Source organism: Ambystoma mexicanum, chromosome 4p, assembly GCF_040938575.1.
Source record: "Ambystoma mexicanum isolate Mex_15411 chromosome 4p, UKY_AmexF1_1, whole genome shotgun sequence".
NCBI classification, from domain to species: Eukaryota; Metazoa; Chordata; class Amphibia; order Caudata; family Ambystomatidae; genus Ambystoma; species Ambystoma mexicanum.
This window is the reverse complement of record NC_090927.1, coordinates 388977881-389001012: the sequence shown is the minus strand read 5'-3', so window position 1 is coordinate 389001012 and position 23132 is coordinate 388977881. Positions and strand designations below refer to the sequence as shown.

General features: G+C 49.9%; 1 protein-coding gene across 1 annotated transcript in view; it reads right to left on the bottom strand.

The window, feature by feature from the left end:
• The window catches only part of RAD51AP2 (RAD51 associated protein 2), a 48406-nt gene extending 25785 nt beyond the window's left edge, over positions 1-22621 (bottom strand). Inside the window, exon 1 of the mRNA XM_069605175.1 lies at positions 22078-22621. The gene's annotated coding sequence lies outside the window, so the exon portion shown is untranslated. The remainder of the gene's footprint in view (positions 1-22077) is intronic.
• Between the last annotated feature and the right edge of the window lie 511 nt (positions 22622-23132).

Below are 23132 nucleotides of genomic sequence, written 5' to 3'. Positions count from 1 at the left end.
CCAATAAAAATACATGTAACATGAAAGCACATATGTATTGCTTTAAGATCATCTATTGCCCTTAACTTCAAAAATGGAAAAATTGAAATATCTTAGAAATGTAACCTGTGATGTATGAAGGAAAGGAGAATACTGCCAATTTAAGGTAACCATGTTGCTTCTCAATACGACGGTAGAGTACGAGCATACTTCACCTTAACATATTGTTGGGGACAAACTTCCAGGTAGGTTCGAGGGCTACTAGGAGTTCAAGAACTCTTGGAATGCCCAACCCCTTCCCCCAAAAGGAACATAGGCCCAGTCAGACAGCAAGTTCAAACTGCAGTTTCATACAGCCAAAGCCAACAGGGATCAGTACAAGGATAGAGGAAATCCACAGACATCTCAATGTCTCCTGGCTCGCAGGCCAGTTTTGTATCCTGATTGCATCATAGTGACGTCACAACCTGGACCCTTCACCAAAAAACCCATTGCACTACTGGATTGGTCATCAGGAGCCTAATAAGGAACAAGTTACTTACCTGTAACTGTTGTTCTCCAGCATGGGTCTGGCATGGATTCACATGCTCATGAATATTCCCTCAACTCTCAAGTGCTACGGACATAAATGGAAGAGGTTCTCTGTCTGGTGCCGTGCAAAGAAGATTAACCCTCTGCGGATTATGGCCCCTCAAGTACTGCCGTACCTACTGTCGCTGGCCAAAGCTGGACTGGCTCACGCCTCCATCAAAATACATCTGGCTGCAATCTCCCGATATACCAGGACGACGGGACGGGCGTCCTTGTGGTCTCATCGCCTGGTGAAAGAATTCATGAAGGGACTATTCCGATCATTCCCGCTGGTGAAGGCTCCTGCCCCGGCGTGGGAGCTTAATGTGGTGCTGACCAAGCTCATGGGGGCCCCATTCGAGCCTATGCATTCGGCGCCTTTGAAGTTCCTGTCATGGAAGACAGCTTTCCTCATGGCCATCACCTCCGCACGACGAGTGGGAGAGATCCAGGCCCTATCTTGCAATCCTCCATACTTAACTTTTCATGACACAAGGGTGGTGCTGAGGACACACCCATCCTTTATGCCCAAGGTGCCGTCGGACTTCCACCTCAACGAGCCCTTGGTGTTGCCAGTTTTCTTCCCGTCGCCTTCGTCGCCGGCCGAGAGGACTTTTTCACTCGCTGGATGTAGCTAGAGCGCTGAAGTTCTACGTGGACCGCACAAAGAGTTTTCGGAAGACGTCACAGCTGTTTGTGAACTTTGGGACTGTGAATCAAGGGAAGGCTCTCTCGAAGACTTCCATTTCCAGATGGCTCTCCGGCTGCATCATGCACTGTCACCGGTTGGCAAACCGACAGCTGCCCGGCCGTCCGAGAGCCCATTCGACCAGAGCGATCGCTGCTACCACGGCGTTCCTGTCTGGTGTGCCCCCTGCTGGATATCTGCAGGGCTGCGACGTGGAGGTCGACGCACACCACAGGATTCTACTGCATCGATCGGGACTCCAGGGAGGAGTCCAGGGTCGGCCAAGCAGTGCTGCGCAACCTGTTCGCCTAAGGTGAGCCTGGTGAGGAGGTAAGAGTTGCTTAATGTTGAGTGGTTGTATTGCTTAATGTTGAGCCTGTTGCCACCTCCCGTGGTTGTGCATGTGTGTACTGCTATGTATTCTCTTATTCATGAGCATGTGAACTGTTAGGCGGAAACCTGTGCAGTTCCCTCTGGGACCACTGCAAAAGATTTAGGACTACAGGTGTTTGGCAGTAAACCCACTTGGTAGCAGTCTGTACCACACAGATTCACTTGGTAGCTGTGGCTGAGCAGTCAGACTTCTCTCAAGAAGAGTTAAGCAGCATGTGGAATATACAATATAGGGTAATTCTTCACAGTAAGACAAGCAAACACGCAACAAGGCTCAGTGTAAAGATATTAAGGTATTTACTTATAACGGAACATCTATGGAAAACACTATGGCACTATCACGGCAAACACTTCAATCACCATTACTCTACGAAGAAGAAACGATCAATCCCTCTAACAATATTTCGACAAGTCTAGGTTATACCAGCATCACTTATTTACAGACAGAGGTGTATGCCTCAACCTAGATGGCACACCAATATCAGTTAGGACGGGAGAGAAAAATAAGCAGGTTACGAAGTCAACACAGTTCAATACTTCACGGGACAAATGCAAGGCAAGAAGGCAAGAACTACAATAGATCATAAAGTTCAGAGGCCAGGCCCACTCGGAGAGAGGCAAGGCGATATGTCCCAAAAAGTCTCTTAGTGGAAATGCGTTCTAGTCTTTGTAGCAAATTGTTATCGACAGATTGAACCAGTTCAGAACAATACGTGAGGAAGCTTGGAGGCGACCCAACGGAAAGGCGAGGATTAAGACACCTCACTCGAACCGATCGAAAGGGAAGCCAGGCAGACACGGTACCTTGTTTGTGGAGGGACAGCTCCAGCGGGGGCAGTTGTTCCTGGTGGTGGATGCACGTCGGGTCTTTGCCAAGAGTAGAGATGATCTCGTCGTCGAAGAAAAGTGAAGTCCGGTGCACCACCAGGGAAGAAACCAGAAGCGGAGTGCTCCGTCACAAGGCACCACCTTTTGGTCGCGGTACAGGGGTTAGTGGCTATCTGGTTGCCGAGGTGCTCTGCACGGGCAATTCGACCACTGCGTCCTGAGGCGAATAAAAAGCAAAGGGGACTGGTTGTTCCCACCAGCCAGGGGAAGAGACTCTCAGGCCGGGAGATCTCCTCTGTCGTCGGGAAGTGGTGAGTCGGTTCCGCAGTGCTCCACCGGAGGTGTCGTCGTGCAGGTCGGCTCAGCGTTACCCTCGTCGGATTCTTAGGTCCTGTGGCGACCTCTGAAGATCCAGTCCCAAAAGCCCTGCTTTTATGCAGAAAACCCCCATTCATTCAGTCTAGCTGTCAATCAACACATGCTAAGTGGTGAGCGGGGAGGCTCACCACTTGGGCCAATCACACCAGAGTGCGACCGGAGTTGGCAAGGCAACTCGGTCCAGGGTGCCTAAACCCCCTCCCACACCCCTGTGGTAACCCAGACAGAATGGCACCACTTTGGAGGGTCTCTGTACAGAGGCCCGCCAAAAGTGGAACAAAGGGCTCAACCTTTGGTTTAGGAGTCACAGAGACGAACACAGACGTCATTTTAAAAACCGAGTTCTGGCAGAAAATACTATCCGATAAACTTATTTAAGATAAGTAGACCGGTGGTATGTTAGAGATTAACGAGAAACAGTATCAATCTCCAACAATGGGAAGAATCCCATAGGGTTATATTCGGGGTCGAATATAACAAGTAGTTTCCACTGCCACCAGCCAAAACTCGACGAGGGGGGACGGGACAGTGCCCCTCGAATAACAGATCCAGGAGTAATCGAATTACCCCTACTAGTACGTCCACAATAGGATGGTTTGTACTAGTTCTGTTAGTAAATTTAAGTCTAGTAAAGCCAATGGTGACTTTACATGCCCGGGGAGACAGTAGTCAGTCCCCGGGTATGGAGTCTATGACGGGGGTCCGCTAGGACGCCCCAGTGTTACGGCACGTAGGGTGCGGTGTAACACACATAGAAAAACATATGATACCCTATGGAGTAAAAGACCCTATAGCCCATAGAACACATTGACATTCAAAGGAACTACACACATTCATGTCCAAGAGTGGGAGAAAAAGAGTCTCACTCTTGGCAGGATGGAAAAAACAAACTCCAGAAATCCAGCAAAGCTGCTGGGGGACTCACTAGGTTAGGAAATTCAGCCTAAAGAGAGAATTCTCCCTAACACTCGCCCCCCCCAGACTAAGGGACAGGAGGATTTAATCCACTCCGGGATGAATCTCATACCTCTAGTCGATGACATACATCCTAGAGAGTCCATCAGCATTTTGGTGGTGACATCCTGACCTGTGCTCAATGGTGAAATCAAACCCTTGCAGGCAGATCGACCATCTCAATAGTTTTGGGTTTTCCCCTTTCATTTCCATTAACCATCTCAAAGGTTGGTGGTCAGTCTGAATGACAAAAGTAGAACCATACAAGTACGGCCTAAACTTCTTCAGAGCCCACACGATAGCAAAGCACTCTCTTTCGATTGTTGCCCACCTTGTTTCAGGATCCTTCAGCTTGCGGCTGATGAAGCAAACGGGGTGCTCCCTACCTTTCCCATCCAGTTGACTGAGTACGGCACCTATTCCTACATTTGAAGCATCTGTCTGCACAATGAAGTGTTGGCGGTAATCAGGAGCTCTGAGTACTGGGGCTTGGCAAAGAGCCTTTTTCAGGTTTTCAAAAGCCTGATTGCACTCCTCGTTCCATTTAACCGTTTTAGGAAATCTGGGCGAGGAGATGACATTCAGTGGAGAAGCTATGGTCCCATAGTTCTCTATGAAATTCCTGTAATACCCAGTGAGGCCTAGGAAGGCTCTCACTTGGGTTTGAGTAGCAGGTGTTGTCCAATTTTGCACAGCTTCAATTTTACTGAGCAAAGGCCTTATTTCTCCACCTCCTACCTCATGTCCAAGATAGACTACCTTACTCTGTCCAATTTGGCATTTACTCGCCTTTATGGTCAGATTGGCTCGTCCAAGAGCCTGCAAAATATCTCTCAGGTGGGTTACATGTTCTTCCCAGGAATTGCTGAACACTGCGATGTCATCCAAATATGCCATGCAGAAGTCCTCCATCCCATTCAGAACCTGGTTTACCATCCGTTGAAACATAGCAGGTGCATTCTTCAATCCGAAAGGCATTACCTTAAACTGGTATAAGCCAACGGGGGTAGAAAATGCAGTTTTCTCCTTGGCATGGTCTGTCAGGGCTATTTGCCAATAGCCTGACGTCAAGTCAAATGTGCTGAGGAACTTGGCGGCGCCAAGTTTATCCACCAACTCATCTGTTCTTGGCAAAGGGTGGGCATCAGTCTTGGTGACTGCGTTAGGAGCTCTATAATCCACGCAGAATCTAAGCTCTTTAGATCCGGCCTTTGGTACTAACACAACTGGGCTAGACCATGGACTAGTAGAGGGCTCTATTACCCCGAGATCAAGCATCTTGCTGACCTCACCTTTGATGTGGGTTCGTACGTTTTCTGACATTCGGTATCCTCTGCTTTTGAATGGCAGACAGTCACCAGTGAGTATGTCATGCTGGCCTCAAGGGTTCAAGCCTGGTGAAAACGAGAACCAAAGAGGCAAACTGATTCAACATAGATTTGCACTCTTCTTGTTGCTCGGGTGTCAGATTGGAGGAGAGATTTATTCCTTCAATTTTTCCATCTAAAGGTAAGCCTCTGAGGAGATCCGGAAGAGCTTCACTCTCTTCTTCTTCCTCGGATGATGCTAGAAGCAACGCTCCTACATCGGGTCTTGAGACATACGCTTTGAGTCGGTTGGTGTGGAAGACTGTCGGAGCCTCCTTGGGATTGCCCAAGTCCACCAGATAGTTGACCTCTCCGAGTTTACCCACAACTCTGAAGGGTCCCATCCACTTATCTTGCAAGGCCCTCTGCCTTGTTGGGATCATAACGAGAACGAGCTGGTCTTGAGCGAACTCAACCATGTTAGCCTTTTCATCGTGCCAGTGCTTGACCAATGCTTGTCCAGCTTTCAAGTTATCGCTTGCTTCCGTCATCATGTGCGACATTCTCCTCCGGAAACCTATCACGTAGTCAGTCACTCTGACTGGCTTGGGGGAAGGAGCACTCTCCAACCCCTCCTTAATCAGGGCCAATGGACCTCTGACGGGATGACCATAGAGTAGTTCGAAGGGAGAGTAACCTACTCCCTCCTGAGGGACTTCTCTATAAGCAAAGAGAAGGCATGGCAGTAGAAGGTCCCACTTACGCTTAAGGGGTTCTTCTAAAGCACCTATTATGCTCTTCATGGTTCGGTTGAACCGTTCTACCAACCCATTGGTTTGTGGGTGGTAAGCTGTTGAGAATTTGTAAGTAACTCCACAGGTTTTCCACATGGCTTTCATGTAGTGGGACATAAAGTTTGACCCCCTGTCAGAGATTACTTCCTTAGGAAACCCGACCCTAGTAAAAATACCAAGGAGGGCCTTAGCCACAGCCGGAGCTGTAACAGTCCTCATAGGAATTGCCTCAGGATACCTAGTAGCATGGTCTACTAGAACAAGTATAAACCTGTTGCCTGAGGAGGTTGGAGGATCAAGGGGACCAACAATGTCAATCCCTACTCTCTCAAATGGGACTCCCAAAACTGGGAGAGGCACTAAAGGTGCCACATTCTTGGAGCCAACCTTACCAGAGGTCTGGCAGGTGTGGCAGCTCCTGCAGTGTTTTTCTACTTCGGCCCCCATCTTCGGCCAATAGGAGTAGAGAGAGAGCCTTTCCTTAGTCTTCTTGAAACTCAAGTGACCAGCCAAAGGAATCTCGTGGGCTAACTGCAAGAACTGTGGTCTGTTCTCTTGGGGTACTGCAAGTCGTTTGTCGTCTCCAGGTGCAGACTCGGTCAGTTCACTGTAGAAGAGGCCATCTTCCCAGTGCAACCTGTATTTCCCAGGCTCTTGCCCTTCAGCCTGAGCTTCTGCCTGTTGGCGAAGACCTTCCAGAGTTGGACATTCCCTCTGTCCCTTACTGAAGTCTGCCCTGCTGGGTCCACCTTCTGCCAGTAAAGACTGCAGCTCAGGTTGGTCAACAGGATCCAGATCTCCAATGAGTTCCTGGCCTTCCATTAGCTCTTCCTCAGAGTCTAATTCTACCACACAGGGTTGTACCTCCCTCTCAGCCTCGGCTGGAGGTGGAGTTACGGGTGTAACTTTGGACAACCGCGGGGAAGTCCGTGTTGGCTGCACTGAAATGCTGGCTGCTGGTTTCGGGATAGAAGTCTTAGGTTTCCCTTTCGCTTCTGATTTCTTGGAGACAGCTGCCGACAATTCCAGTGGAGCAGGAGTGATTTCTTTCTTCATCATCTCCTGGAGAGTCCCGCGCATGGTCCTCTCTCTTGCGGGTCTGGTTAGCTCCTGTAACCGTTTACTAGGAGGTCTGGGAGTATGCGATACAACTCTGAGAGTTTTCAAATCGTTACCCAACAGTACGCGTCCTGGTACCTCACTCTGTATGCTGACAGGTATCTTCACAGTCATGTCGTTACACTGGATGAGAACTGGTAATTGGGGAAGCATCTGCACAGGCCCTCCAGCTAACTTGGTGAGGCGTTTGGGTGCCTTAGCAACATCCTCAGCCTGAAAAAACGATTTATCCACTACAGTTATGCTGGCCCCAGTGTCCCTAATGGCAGGAGTCTCCTGACCATTCACCTGGACACTGTCCTTATAATACTCTTTAGTATTATCGGGGATAGAATTATAGACATCTAAATTCTGTTGTTCCCACAACCCCAGAGATACTAAAGAAACGCTGGCTGAGACTCCAATGGGTTCGTCAGCTAGCAGTAGAAAGTTTCCACTTGCCATTTGGACTTCCTCCTCTGGAGCGAAGTCTAAGGAGACAAGCTGGACCCCTGAAGGTTTACCCTTACATCTGGGATCTCCTTTCACGTGGTCAGTCGAGCCACAAACAAAGCATTTACCGAATGCTTTCTGGAATGGTGGCTTGTTCTGACCTCCTTCCGGTTTGGCACCAGAAGACACACTATTCTGCTGTGGTTTTCCCGGTGGCTTACCCTTCTGGTTTTGCTTGGGGCCCTCTTTGGAATTTGAGTTATTAGAATTCTCTTTTGAGTCTTTCTTAGGCTGTTTTCCCTCATCCTTTTTCTGAGTTGCCCCAGAATCCTTATGAGTAGCCCTGTTGGCAACCCATAAGTCAGCAGCCTTAGCTAGCTTCCGGGAATCCAATTCCTTCGAATCAGCCAAGTGCTATCTGAGCTCAGGAGAACAGGCATCATAAATAGACTCCAACATAAAAAGATTCCTCATGCCCTCATAAGTGTTCACTTTGTAACCCTTAATCCATCCCTCTAAGTTTTTCAACCCTTCACTCACCCAGGTAGCCCAAGGGGTACCCATCATGCTTTTTGAGGGTTCTAAACCTCTTAAGATACTGGGAAGGGGTCTTCCCGAATCTAGCTATCAAAGCTAGTTTCACACTTTCGTAATCCGTCTTATCCGCCTCCCCCAACTCCATTACCACATCAGTCGCAACAGGAGGGAGCCTAGAGAACAACCAGGGAAGTAAATCGTTCCCGGTGATGTCCTGGAACCCATGATTGTACTCAGACAGTTTTAACCAATCCAACACATCCAATCTCGGTTCATACATACCCACTAATTCCTTCGGCATCCGGGGTCTTTTGGGACTGGAGCTCCTAGAGGAAGCAGAGGAGAGAGAAGCATTTTCTATAGACAACTTTTTCATCTATAACTCGTGATTAAGTTCTATTTCCCTGAGTCTTAACTCAGCTTGCTTCTGCTCAGCCTGGGCATTAATCCGTCTGAACTCGAGCTCTTGGTTTCGTTCAGATTGAGCCAAGAACCGTTTGTATTCTAATTCGAGCTTAATTTTTTCAAGTTCAAAATAAGCTGGGTTACTTGTGGGACCTGGTATGGGCCCCGTAGGCACAGCTGGTAAGGCAGGTAGAGGAGCAGGGGAGACAGTTTCGTTAGCCTCTCCGTCCTCGTCAGCCTCTTCATCGCTATCATCAGAATTACGATTTAGATCAACACCATCACTGTTATCTACAGTTGCTGGAGAACTTGGTTCCTCTGAACCAGTACCCAGACTTTGGTTCGCCAGCAATCTCTCTATTAGTTCTAACTTCTTGCCTCTTACAGAAAGATTCTCTTGCCTACAGAGAGCTCGCAAACTCTCAGTATTTTCACCTGACAAGGATTCTTGACTGTAAGTTTCCATCGTAGACATGTTTTTGAAAGTTGCTTTTTTAGTGCTAAGCTTTGTGGTTAGTTATCCTAAAGTGTCGAAAAGCACTCTAAACTGTATACTCGATACAAATCCCACCGCTGTACACCAGTGTTAGGCAGAAACCTGTGCAGTTCCCTCTAGGACCACTGCAAAAGATTTAGGACTACAGGTGTTTGGCAGTAAACCCACTTGGTAGCAGTCTGTACCACACAGATTCACTTGGTAGCTGTGGCTGAGCAGTCAGACTTCTCTCAAGAAGAGTTAAGCAGTATGTGGAGTATACAATATAGGGCAATTCTTCACAGTAAGACAAGCAAACACGCAACAAGGCTCAGTGTAAAGATATTAAGGTATTTATTTATAACGGAACATCTATGGAAAACACTATGGCACTATCACGGCAAACACTTCAATCACCATTACTCTACGAAGAAGAAACGATCAATCCCCCCCAACAATATTTCGACAAGTCTAGGTTATACCAGCATCACTTATTTACAGACAGAGGTGTATGCCTCAACCTAGATGGCACTCTAATATCAGTTAGGACGGGAGAGAAAAATAAGCAGGTTACGAAGTCAACACAGTTCAATACTTCACGGGACAAATGCAAGGCAAGTAGGCAAGAACCACAATAGATCATAAAGTTCAGAGGCCAGGCCCACTCGGAGAGAGGCAAGGCGATATGTCTCAAAAAGTCTCTTAGTGGAAATGCGTTTGAGTCTTTGTAGCAAATTGTTATCGGCAGATTGAACCAGTTCAGAACAATACGTGAGGAAGCTTGGAGGCGACCCAACGGAAAGGCGAGGATTAAGACACCTCACTCGAACCGATCGAAAGGGAAGCCAGGCGGACACGGTACCTTGTTTGTGGAGGGACAGCTCCGGCGGGGGCAGTTGTTCCTGGTGGTGGATGCACGTCGGGTCTTTGCCAAGAGTAGAGATGATCTCGTCGTCGAAGAAAAGTGAAGTCCGGTGCACCACCAGGGAAGAGACCAGCCGCGGATTGCTCCGTCACAAGGCACCACCTTTTGGTCGCGGTACAGGGGTTAGTGGCTATCCAGTTGCCGAGGTGCTCTGCACGGGCAATTCGACCACTGCGTCCTGAGGCTAATAAAAAGCAAAGGGGACTGGTTGTTCCCACCAGCCAGGGGAAGAGACTCTCTGGCCGGGAGATCTCCTCTGTCGTCGGGAAGTGGTGAGTCGGTTCCACAGGGCTCCACCGGAGGTGTCGTCGTGCAGGTCGGCTCAGCGTTACCCTCGTCGGATTCTTAGGTCCTGTGGCGACTTCTGAAGATTCAGTCCCAAAAGCCCTGCTTTTATGCAGAAAACCCCCATTCATTCAGCCTAGCTGTCAATCAACACATGCTAAGTGGTGAGCGGGGAGGCTCACCACTTGGGCCAATCACACCCGAGTGCGACCGGAGTTGGCAAGGCAACTCGATCCAGGGTGCCTAAACCCCCTCCCACACCTCTGTGGTAACCCAGACAGAATGGCACCACTTTGGAGGGTCTCTGTACAGAGGCCCGCCAAAAGTGGAACAAAGGGCTCAACCTTTGGTTTAGGAGTCACAGAGACGAACACAGACACCATTTTAAAAACCGAGTTCTGGCAGAAAATACCATCCGATAAACTTATCTAAGATAAGTAGACCGGTGGTATGTTAGAGATTAACGAGAAACAGTATCAATCTCCAACAATGGGAAGAATCCCATAGGGTTATATTCGGGGTCGAATATAACAAGTAGTTTCCACTGCCACCAGCCAAAACGCGACGAGGGGGGACGGGACAGTGCCCCCTCGAATAACAGATCCAGGAGTAATCGAATTACCCCTACTAGTACGTCCACAATAGGATGGTTTGTACTAGTTCTGTTAGTAAATTTAGGTCTAGTAAAGCCAATGGTGACTTTACATGCCCGGGGAGACAGTAGTCAGTCCCCGGGTATGGAGTATATGACGGGGGTCCGCTAGGACGCCCCAGTGTTACGGCACGTATGGTGCGGTGTAACACACATAGAAAAACATATGAGACCCTATGGAGTAAAAGACCCCATAGCCCATAGAACACATTGACATTCAAAGGAATTACACACATTCATGTCCAAGAGTGGGAGAAAAAGAGTCTCACTCTTGGCAGGATGGAAAAAACAAAAACTCCAGAAATCCAGCAAAGCTGCTGGGGGACTCACTAGGTTAGGAAATTCAGCCTAAACAGAGAATTCTCCCTAACATGAATCCATGTCAGACCCCATGCTGGAGAAGGAACAAGTTACTTACCTGTAACTGTTGTTCTCCAGCATGGGTCTGGCATGGATTCACATGCGAAAACCTCCCGCCTATACCTCTGCTGCTCTTCACTTGGTCATACTGCCACTTTACGTGCTACCAAATCTGAGGATGGCTGCCGGAGGCCGGGCTTAGGGAGAGGGCAGTCATTGGCTGGGGGCGGTATGACCCAGAGACCAGTGATTGGTTACTACTAAGAAAGACAGATCAGAAACGAAACTGATACTGATTTTTTTCTATACCGAGGATTCCCGGCCTGACGACGGGGAATATTCATGAGCATGTGAATCCATGCCAGACCCCATGCTGGAGAACCTATATAATCCCCTTTATGAGTTACTCTACTGGCCCTCGCATGTCAGGTCGCTGGCCTGGTCCATCCTCAAATTACTATCTCTAAACAATGTTGCAGTGTGAGGGTCTTACCATTGGTTCTTGCCCGTTGCTACCCACCCATAGGATACTCAACTGTGGTTGGCTAGAGCGGACGTCCCCAGGTGTGCGATATGCAATGGTTCTCAGCTCTTGGTGTACCTTCTCAAGGAAATAAGAACAACTATGTGTCTGCATTGTAACTTGTGTGTACCACCTTAGACTATGAGTGTGCTTGTTCATCTTGTGCAACAGTTGTCTCACATTGTTACATCTCTGTTGCAAGCCTCTGTCTGGCGGCGTGAGATCAACTCTTTCCCAGCTCTGGTTTCCATTCATCATCTGAGTCGGCCTTATCACGTGTTCAGAGACCATGATTTGGAACTTCTGCAGCTCTGAATTATGAGGAATTATTCACATTTATTGCAACTGGTTTTACTGCCATTCAGGGAATGGAATGTCATTTGTATCTGGTGGCCTTTGCAGCGGGCCCTGTCTCACACGTTTGCTTTTGTCCAGTCTGAATTCACCTCAGCTCAGCTCTTGCTGAGAGGCTTGTGACCTGCTATAATTTCCCTAAGCCATAATATGGCTTCTACATGTTTGGCTATTCTATATTCTCCATAGGTTAGTCACACTTGGCTCGGTTAGGTCCCATAGGTGCTCCTGAAGTGCCATTGAGTTAAGTCCATATAAGCATCTGCAAGCTTTGTTCAGGATCTCTTGCTTCTTGTGGTTGCTGTGTTAAGCTAATGACAATATAATAAAAGAAATAACAGTATGTATATGTATCTGTCCTCTAACTATAGAACTGTACGCTTGTGTTCTTCATGTATTCGAGTGTTTGTGTCCTGATGTGCGGATGGGCCGTGTGCTTCCTGTCGCTGCTAAGTTGTGGTGTCTCTAACGACGTCAGCAGCTTTGGCTTCTCAGCGCTTTAGTCAATACTGTCAATTTAGGTCTCTTCAGTTGCAGTCTGAGGCTCCTCGTCCACACGGAGGAAGATTTGTACCGCACCTAGTCTGTAGGATTGGCTGAGTGGGTACCTTTCGACATACTTATCGATCATTGGAGCACCAGGAATTGATCCGAAATAGTATGGGCATTCACAATGTCTCCTGGCCTTCTTAAGTATCATGTACCTTATAGGAGAGGGATGAGGGGACAAATCTACCCATCCCTCTTCAATATTCCTAAGGTTGAGTGCGAATTGAATGAGTATACTATTGAAGCAGTACTAGGATTTCAAGTAAGCAATGTTTTCTTCTCATTCATGTGATATTCACTACTATTCATAAACAATGAAAAGAATACCAAAACCACTCCTACTGTTTGAATGGAGGAGCAGGGTAGGGCAGAAAGGAAAGAATTAAAAGAGGAGAGAAACGGGGGCGTGGCTTGGCGCCATGGTGAGCGGTTTGGTCCGGTGAGAGCTCCCGGCCGTGACCGCGCGTAAACCAGAAATGCCCCGGTAAAATCCAACTTCCATAAAGCAAAATCGGCGTCCGGTGGAGTTTGGGGGCTGCTCCAGCTGTAGCTTTAAAATCAATACCCTAACCCGGCGGAGGACCGAGATCTGCCGAAGTGGCCTGGCGAGCAACTGCGGCAACTAAGCGATCCCAAGATGGCGACCCTCGACGCTTCGCGGCCCGCGACGCTACACGGCCCGACCCTCCTCCTGAGGACGGTTTGATCGGAGTGGAAGCTGGAGGAGCGCGCCTGTGAGCCTGCAAAGAGTGAATCCCCCGAGGCGCAGAACTTCCCCGGCCCCCTCCCAGCAACAGTCGGCGTGGTGGGTGTCCTCCCCTCCAGAGGGTCCCACGCAAGCAGAGCTACATCGAGTGCCCGGGAGCGGGTCCAGCTACCAGCCGTGGACGAATCTCCCTCCACAGAGAGTACCAGCGATGCGCCCAGCGATCCTCTGCCAGCAGCCCCCTGCCTTCCCCCCCAACCTCCGGGCAGAGTCTCCGAGCCACCCGCCCCAGTGAGCGGATAGTCTCCCGCCGAGGTAACAGAGCTGTAACTTTCTAACCCCCCACGGGGGAGCAACATACTGGTGGGCGGCGGTGGGCCCTGCCAGCAACGAGAGTGGCTCAGGAGCTGCTTCCAAATGGGGGCACAGCAGCAGCACTGAAAGGCCGATCGCGGAGTCGACTCCCCCGCAGCGACGGAAGAAGATCCGCCACAGAGCGCGGGTCTCCCCGCCGTCCTCTCCCCTCCTGGCAGACCCCTGCGGGGAAGCAGCTACCCGCAACACGATCCGGGACCGGGAAGGAGTTAATCCCGGACTTTACACGGGCCGGGGCCCGAGTTGGAGCAAGGTAGGGCGGCACTTGCCGCAACCACTAAAGTTGGTCAGGGGCCCCCGCCTCTCATCCCCGGCTCCCAGGAGTGCGCGCACGGGGCCCTGGCTGCAGCGGCCCACCACAGAAGCAGGCCCCTCACCCGAACTCCCTCCTGAAGCGGCACCCCTTCTCCCTCATCAAGCGCCACGGACCTCAGCAAACCTTGGTCCCGCGGCCCGGTGCTCCTGTTTGGCCCCTGGAGGAGGCAGGGGCCCTCCAATTAACCTAGGCTCCTAACAGCAGAGCCGCAAGACGGGCTGGCTCATAACCACGACCCCCTCCGCCACACATACAAAGAACAATGTCAAGGAACCCTAAAACGCCAAAACACGGTGATATAGCAACTCTGCTAGCGACGCCTGTGGGGAGAAGACAAAGAAAGGAGAGCGTCACGACTCGGCGGGAGCATCCTCCGACTCCAACACAGAGATGCCAGCTCAAACCGTCACCAAAGCAGACCTCCAGGAGCTTCTATCGGCCATAACCAAGGAATACCAAAAAGGGACAGAAGAACTAAAAGGCAAAATATCGTCCCTAGACAAGAGAGTAGGGGAAGTTGAAATCAGGACAGAAGAAATAGAAACGACCCTGTTTGAGCAGAACTTTGAGATCGGAGAGGGGACGGACAGACTTGCCGCATTGGAGGCCAGATGTGAAGCCTTGGAAAATAAGCAAGAGGAAGCGGAAAATAGGTCCAGGCGCAACAACATCCGCCTGAGAGGAATCCCGAGCTCCGTCTCCGAAGCAGAACTCGACCACTATGTCAATGACTTATTCCGCTTCATACTCACGCTCCCGGATGGAGCCCCTCTGGATTTGGACCTGGTTCACAGGGTCAGAGCCAGGCAAAACACAACCTCCCCGCCAGACGTCCTAGCAAGAGTCCACTTCTACAAGGTCAAGGAAGAAATCATGAGGGAAGCTAGGAGCTCAGACCGCATCAGCTTCAGAGATGCCGAAATTTTCTTGTACCAGGACCTGGCAGCAGCTACACTTGCCAAAAGAAAAGCCCTCAGACCACTCATCGAATGGCTACGGGACAGGAAAACATCATACCGCTGGGGGTTCCCCACAGCCCTAATTTTCAACTAGGAGGGGAAACCGAGACTAATCCCCTCCCTCAAGGAAGCCGAGCGCCTCATGAACCCGGATGCCGAGGGGGAGACTCCCGAGGGTCATGGGCCAGAGTATCGGGCCGCCGCAGACCCCGAGGTCCACCGAGCAAAACAAAAAAGGACAACAATCGATAAGGTGGAACTCCCCTCCAGTCGCAGTCCCTATACAAGGAGGAGGCTCGACACTCCCCCTCGGAACTAATTACTGGCCCAGCGGGCAACAGATCCGAACTCACCTGTGTTGCTCCTCCGAACGAACTAACTACCGGCTCAGGCCCCTCAAGCTCAATCTCCCAGGCTGCTCTTCTGCCTTCCTAAACGGTGGGGAACCACTCTCACGCAGCTGTAGACGGAGCCCCACCCTCTCCTTCGGAGGAAGGCCGAACGTCTTCAACCTGGATTTTACCAGTTAAAGGAAGAGGCACGCCATGCCTCCATCGAAGCTGTTGCACCGGTCCGGCCGAGTGCCCCATTGGTCGAAGGCTGGTCAGGAAATCTTGTCATTGTTTGGGGATCGGGGGGAGGGGAGGGAGGGAGTCCCTCGGGATGGGGGGTCAGCTGTATGAAGACACCGAAAAATCCGAATCATCCAACCTTTGGGGAAGACTATGAGCTGAACTACCCTGGGTCCAAGGGATGGGTTCATTAACAAAGTCTCTCCTCATCACGACTTGGAATGTTCAGGGTCCCAAGAAAACGGAAGGCGGTAGAACACAGACTGGACCAACTTGTAGCCGACGTAGTCTTCCTCCAGGAAACTCACCTTATCGGAGAAGATGAAGCACGGATCCACTTCCGACGCTATCCGAAATGTTACTTTGCCTCAGCCAAACAGAAAAAAAGAGGGGTTGCAATCCTGTAAAGCCAAGACCTGCCACTAACCCGGATTACCGTCAGAAGAGACCCTGAAGGGAGATACTTCCTCCTAAAAGGCCTCCTAGTCGAACAGCCAATCACCCTAGTAGCACTCTACGGTCCAAACAAAGACCAAGGACAATTTCTCCGCAACCTCCTTCCTACTGTCACCGCCTTCTCCTCTGGGCACTTACTAATTGGAGGAGACTTTAACTTCCCTCCAGATCCCAACATGGATAAGACGCTCCCAGCCTCCAGGGAAGACTTCAGCAGATCCCTGGCCATGGCCAAATTCTTCCGGGAAACCGAAACGATTGACATCTGGAGACTGCGCAACCAGGGAGAAAGAGACTATACCTTCTTCTCACATGTCCACAACGGGTACTCGCGGATCGATCTCCTACTAGTCGCTAGCCCCATTGCCCCCTGCGTGGAAGAAACTCATATTGGGCACATTGCTATCTCAGACGACGCACCGGTCACAATGATTCTGCTCCTCCACGGAGCCCCAGAACCCACCCAACGGCAATGTAAATTACAGGACCACATCTTGGCCGACATAGCGGCTAGCTCCGACCTCACCGAAGCGATCCAAAACTATTTTGCTGAGAACAAAACCCCAGGCTCCTCAACGGCAACAGTGTGGGACGCCATGAAACCTCGGTGCCACCCCTCGGTGATCCGAGTGGTGGCAATGGATGCCTCAGGCAGGCTCAGGCGGCAAAACTTGTTGAAGCAGCGAAAACTAGAGGAGCGGCTAGTCGAATTGGAAAACAGGCTTAAACATCGCTACACGAAAACAATGAACCGCAAACTAAAAAAAGCAAAGAGAGAACTGGAGATGCACCTGGCAGACCGGGCCGCCAGAACCTTAACCTACACGAAACAATTTTACTATCCCAATAGCAACAAAGCGAACAGGCTCATAGCCCGCAAATTGAAAAAGCTCCAAACCAGGAACTTCATCCAAGCCCTGCTGGATAAAAATGGCTCCCTATACCACCTAGACATGGAAAAGCTCGAGATAATGACCCAACACCACCAGGAAATCATGGCGGCACCCCCCGCCCCGGGCCACTCCATTGCTCAGTTCCTAGCTCCAATCCCAAAGCCGCAACCTTCCCACCTGGTGTCCGACCTGGAGGGCCCAATATCGGCGGAAGAAGTCAGCGAAACAATCCGCCAGCTGAAGAATACCACACCTGGGCCCGATGGGCTGACCACGAAATTCTATAAGAAATTTGCCCACTTGCTGGCACCCCACCTGGCAAGTCTATACAACTCGTTCCTCTCCACTGGCTCCACGACTCCATCCATGAACGAATCCTTAACTGTGCTAATCCCGAAACCTGGGAAAGACAACACACAGTGCGCATCATACAGGCCCATATCCCTCCTAAACAATGACGCGAAGATCTTCGCCAAAATCCTGGCGAACAGGCTGGCCCCTCTCCTCCCAGAAATCATCCACCCGGATCAAGCAGGCTTCATCCCAGGGCGGGGAACCCTAGACAACATCCGTAGAACCGTAAACATCATAGACTCAGCAAACAGGATGTGCTCCAAGATGACAGTCCTCTCCCTGGATGCGCACAAGGCTTTCGACATGTTGGACTGGGGGTACCTGAAGGAAGTCCTAGGACATTTCGGCTTCGGCCCAAACTTCACAAAGTGGGTCCTTGCCATCTACCAAAATCCCCACAAGAGGCTGCGACTGAATGGAGTCAAATCCGACCAAATCAAAATAACCAGAGGCACAAGGCAGGGATGCCCACTTTCCCCCCCTCATCTTTGCCCTCTCAATGGAGCCGTTCGCGGACAGGATCCGCCTGAACCCATCAATACATGGGCTTACGGTCAAGGAGGAGTCATACAAAATAGCACTGTATGCGGACGACGTGCTGCTCACGCTCACCCGAACCACGGAATCCATAAGAGCACTTTGGCAGTCCCTTGAGGAATTCCGCGCAGCTTCAGAGTTCACAGTAAACATCCGCAAATCTGCTGCCATGGGCATCAATATCCCAAAGAAGACTAAAACACTGCTGGAAGCTGAGCTCCAGATCCCCTGGGCAAAAAGCAACATCAACTACCTGGGAGTCCAGCTCCCCAACAAAACGGAGAAGCTGTACAAGGCAAAATTCCCGGCACTCTTCAGAGAATTAAAAAAAGACATCGGACGCTGGAGAGCCCAGGAGATCTCGTGGTTCGGGCGGATCACGGCGGTAAAAATGAACCTAACCCCACGGCTGCTATATTTTGCTCAGGCACTGCCAGTGGCGATCCGGGAGAAGGCTCTGCGTAAGCTGCAAGGGGAGGTGCTGAGCCTCGCCTGGGAAGGAAAGAAGTCAAGAATCCCAAAACGTATCATTCTCCGGAGTGCTGCCCTGGAAGGGCTGGGGGTCCCGGACGTGGCGAGGTACTGCTTGGCGGCCCAGCTGGCCCCAGCCTTCTCCTGGAAGCTTCAGACCAACCGCCCCCGGTGGCTGCAGCTGGAAGAAGATTGGAGTAAAACCCCGATTGAATGGCTGCCCCAAAGCAAGGAACCCAAGGGACCCCCAAATGAGGGTCAACTACCATCAACCAGAAATCCTGTAGCCAGCTGGAGGAAGGCAGCCCGCCGGTGGAGATGCAGGAGCGCAATGGGCCCCCTTACCCCAGTCTGGGACAACCCTGACTTTTCCCCAGGAATCGCACCAAACCAATTCGCGGAGTGAAGAGCCGGGGGCCTGGAGACCTTAGCAAACTTCTACGAGAATGGTTGCCCATTAAACTTCAAAGAGTGCAAAGCAAAGTTCAAAATCCCGGAAACCGAAAGGTTCAGATACATACAACTAAGGCACAGGATGTCGAACGAGCAAGTCAGGAAGCACGGCAGCAGAGAACTTTCGGCACTAGAGCTTACTCTGTCAGAAAGCCTCCCGAAAGGGAAAAACTCCACCCTGTACAAAATTCTGGACAGGACTGACCCCTCGATAAAAGAGCCCTATATGCTTAAATGGGAAGAAGACATCGGCAGACCGGTCGAACCCGAAGAATGGCAGCACATCTGGTCCCGGGCACAAAAGAGCTCGAAGTGCGTGACCAACAAAGAAAGTGCGTTTAAAGTTTGCTATAGATGGTACCGCATCCCCGAAATTCTAAACAAATGCAAGGCAGCCATCCCTGCCCAGTGCTGGAGGGGATGCCCGGACCGGGGAACCTTGTTCCATCTCCTTTGGACTTGCCCGAAAGCCACCCAGTTCTGGGAAAAGATCCTGGATCAGATCAAGGGAATTACCGGAATTTCCATACCCTGGGACCCAGGAATCGTGCTGCTGGGGGGGGACTGGAGACAGCCAGTTCCCCCAAACAGGCGCCCTGGTGGATCTCTGCTCCCACCTTCTCACGGCTGCAAAAATTTCTATCGCCAGACTCTGGAAACACCCGGAAGGCCCGTCTACGCAAATGTGGCTGTCCAAATGCTGGGACATTGTGGCAGCCGAGAGTCACGGCTGTTAGACTCGGCAATAAGCCTAAATTTGAACATACCTGGGCCCCCTTCCTAGACTTCGCGCAGCAGTTCCCCGGCCTGGCGAGGCAGACCCCGATGCTGCGCTGGATGGAATCCCAGGACTGAAAAGTGGGGAATCGAATCGCAGGCCGAGACGTGGTACACTCCCCTGAATACCCCCTAGTCACTATAGACTATATAGTCTGGGGACACAAGCCCAGCAGAGCCGCCACAGAAGGAACCCAACCCACACCCAGCTACATAGAAACTTTCGAAAGCTGGACCCTTCCCCATTGCGGAATAAAGCAGTCTTCCCCCCCCCCCGTTACTCCTGGACGACCCCGTCTTCCCCCCCTCCCCCAGTTGTTATTTTGAACTTTAACGCTGACGAACTCTCATGATTGATGATATCTCAGCTATGTTTCTTGTTCTTTTCTGTTGTTGTCTTTTTTCTATTAAAATATTATAACAAATGTAACCTCAAGCAATGCTTGCACTACGTACCACTTGTTATGCCAAAACAATAAAAACAATGTTTAAAAAAAAAAAAAAGAGGAGAGAAACGGAAGTGTACAACAATTGAGTGATAATGAAACACGTTTCTAAGGGTGCTCGTCCCATTTGAGCATCCCAAAAAAAAGGAATGTGGGGCAAAGTTATAGATTAATAACAAGGGAGCAGATTTGCATATGTCAGAAATCAGAATATTCATGGGAAACAAGCAGCTTAAACATTTTCTCTGGCAGTGTGAGCCTGAAGCTTGCCGGGAAAGGTCTGTGCGCTCCACAGTTAGCAGCTGTTTGGACTTTTGTCAATTGCCATCCATTGCCATTTCAAGATAAATGGTCAAGCACAGAGTTGTCTCATCAAATAACATCAAATGTATACAAAGAAAGTATGTCAATGGTGTAGTTACTGTGGAAATCTGAAGCCAAATTTGAAAGGAAAGAAGGGTGAGTGCTAAGCGCTAACCTACTTTGTGAGATACTAGGAAAGGTTCCTGAATATTGAGGGCCTTTATCTCAATTTCTATCCTGGATAATGTTATAGCCAACAAAGCCAACTTCCAGGAATGGTGCTTTAAGTTCATCTTGTACATTGCTTCAAAAGGAGGACCCCCCCCCGATGTATTTAGGTAAAACAATGTTTAATTTCTATGTTGGAGACGGATGTCTGTTTTGATGATATATTTTTTAAGGCCCTTTAAAAAATCCTTGATAACTGGAATGGCTTCTTAAGAGGCGCATTCTCCATAGGCTGCAATAGCTACCAGCTGCACCTTTATTAAGAAAAACTGCTATCCAGATGTTGCCGTGGAGGGAACATATGATAATACACAGCACTCCAGATTGTGTGTGTATCGGGCCTTTTTACACACCTAAATCTTTTGAAAAGCAAATTTCATTTTTCCATGTGTGTTGATATTCCTGGCAGCACCCCCATACATCATGGAGTCCATTGCTGGCAGCCAACTGGGATGAATCATGCTGTGTTTGAACACTGTGCTCGGTTGAGAATTATACATATAAAATACTTTTAGTGTTGGTAAAGTTGGTTTTCTGTTCTGATTCTGTGTGGGACTTGGAATAGAATTAATTTGTGTTCACTTTGGAAGCATTTTGAATCAGCAATGTGATGTGCACATGCTTCAGGACATTTTGGGAAATAAAATATAGCATTAACCAAGTGGTAACTGCCTGGGGCCAGAGTGAAAGGGCCAAGTGAACCAAGGGCTGTTAATAAGGGCCCTTGGAAGTTACCACCCGTTCGGGGATTAACGCTTTTAGCACCCGTCTCATAGGCTGGGATGGGAATAATTTAAAGTATTTTCTTTTCATGAACGGGTCGCCTCGCGGCGTCCCGTTCACGGAAAGAAAATCCTTTACCAAGATGGCTGCCATGGATTGGGAAGGAGGGGCTCAATGGAGGCTGAAAAAGACGAGCAGAGAGGAAACAGCAACTGCAGCGGCTGCACTGGCCACTGCTGCAATGAGGTAAGTAGGGAGCAGGGATGGTAAAAATAAAAAAGAAAGGGACCGGCGGCGGAGGGAAGATGGCGGGTGGGGGACCCGGCCATCAGGCGGCTTGGAACGTGGGCTGGATCGGAAGATACAGCCCACGTTGCAAGCCTCCTGATTGACTGGCTATCTCCACCCTGCAGGGTGCTAATTGGTATTCTTATTGAGTCTCATTTGGCAGACTGGAGCAAAAAGGCAGCATAAATGCAGCAGACTAATTTGTCGATGTTTGGACATGGGCATTTCATACTGTTTTTTTTCTCTTTGTTTCAGAAGCTCATCAAGCATTTAATGGCCTGAGGTTTTCGTGAGAGCCTCCCAGCAAGAAGTTGTGTTTGGCAGCTGTTATTATGAAAGGCTTTGGTGTTAAATACAAACATGTGTTTAGTGTAGTTTTAAAAGATTGCTTTGTTCTGGTATGCCCCTGAGTGAAAGAGCCCAGTCAATATTGTTAATAATCTCAGCAGAGACAGAGAGCAAGGGAATGGCTGGGTGTTGTAATGTGCTTCTTTCCCTTATGTTATGCTGTGAGCTGCTTGAAAGCCTGTGGAATGTGAGTTGTGGAATGTTGATGTGCAATTTCCAATGAGTGTTCTTATATGTCAGTTGAGAAATGAGCTGCCTGAATGAGAGGGTGCTGGTGGATGTTTCTGCATCCCTTAATCTAATGTTCTTACCTGTAACTTGGAAGAAGACTTGTAACCAGAGGCTTGAGTAAAGAAGTAACTTACCCCATCTGTGACTTCAGTGCATTCTGTGAAGAATCCAACTATTTTAACATTGGCGACAAGCTTGCTTGAAGGAAAGGAGCCTAGAAGAATCCAGTAACCGCTTTTCTAGGGGAAAAGCAGAGGAAGGGGCACCTGATGAAGCAAAGAGAAACCTGTTACCTGTGAAGAGACATTCACTGGCCACCACCCGTTAAGACCCTCTCTCAACATAATGGTTGGAAAGCTAATGGATACCAGTGAAGGGCAAGGGCCAGCCGTGTTGGATCAGCTGTTGGCAAGGAGAAGTTGGGCGGCCAGGAGCCGAGGCAAGGGCTAGTGTCAGCCTGGGAGTGCAGGAGGGTGTCCGTCGTCTTATGCTGCCAGAAGCTAAGGCAGCTGAAATTGGGGCCCTGTGAAAAGTGTTGAAATGCGGCCAGCTGTGTCAGGTACCGTTCAGGCTTTGTGAACTAGTGAGGACTCTGCAGAAAACAGCCAAGGACATCGGGTCTCACCGGACATGAGGCGGTGTTGCAGCACTATAAGCAGTGACGTGGCTTAGAAGATCATGCCCTGTTAGGACGTTGATGCTGGCAGAGTGTGGGCAGACGAGCTGCAGTGGGGCCAGGTTAGCCAGAAGTAAAGGGGCGGAGCACCTGTATACGTCTAGTGACTGGTAGTGGCGGCACTTACACGAGGAACAGGAATGGTGTGTGCAGCCCGTAGGGGAGCGACCACTGGTTGGAGTTTCGGAGCAGGAGCATGTTGGGAGCGGGTTCTTCGCTAGTTAGCATCTGCTGTGACAATGATGACATCACAAACACGAGGGTCAACGGCCGTGTGCACAGCACAAACATACAGTGTCCGTTGTGTATGACGTTTGTTGATCGGGGACACGCACGGTTACAGCGAAACCGATGGAGAGAAAATAACTATTCTACGCATAGCAGGGCATGCTGATGAATACAGAAATTCAGAGTGATCATGTTTTGGGAAGTGAGAGATGCACCGAGAGCAATGCTGCGATTTCGGCCATGGAGATAACTGAAAGACTAGGCATGTCTCTTTGGACCATTGCA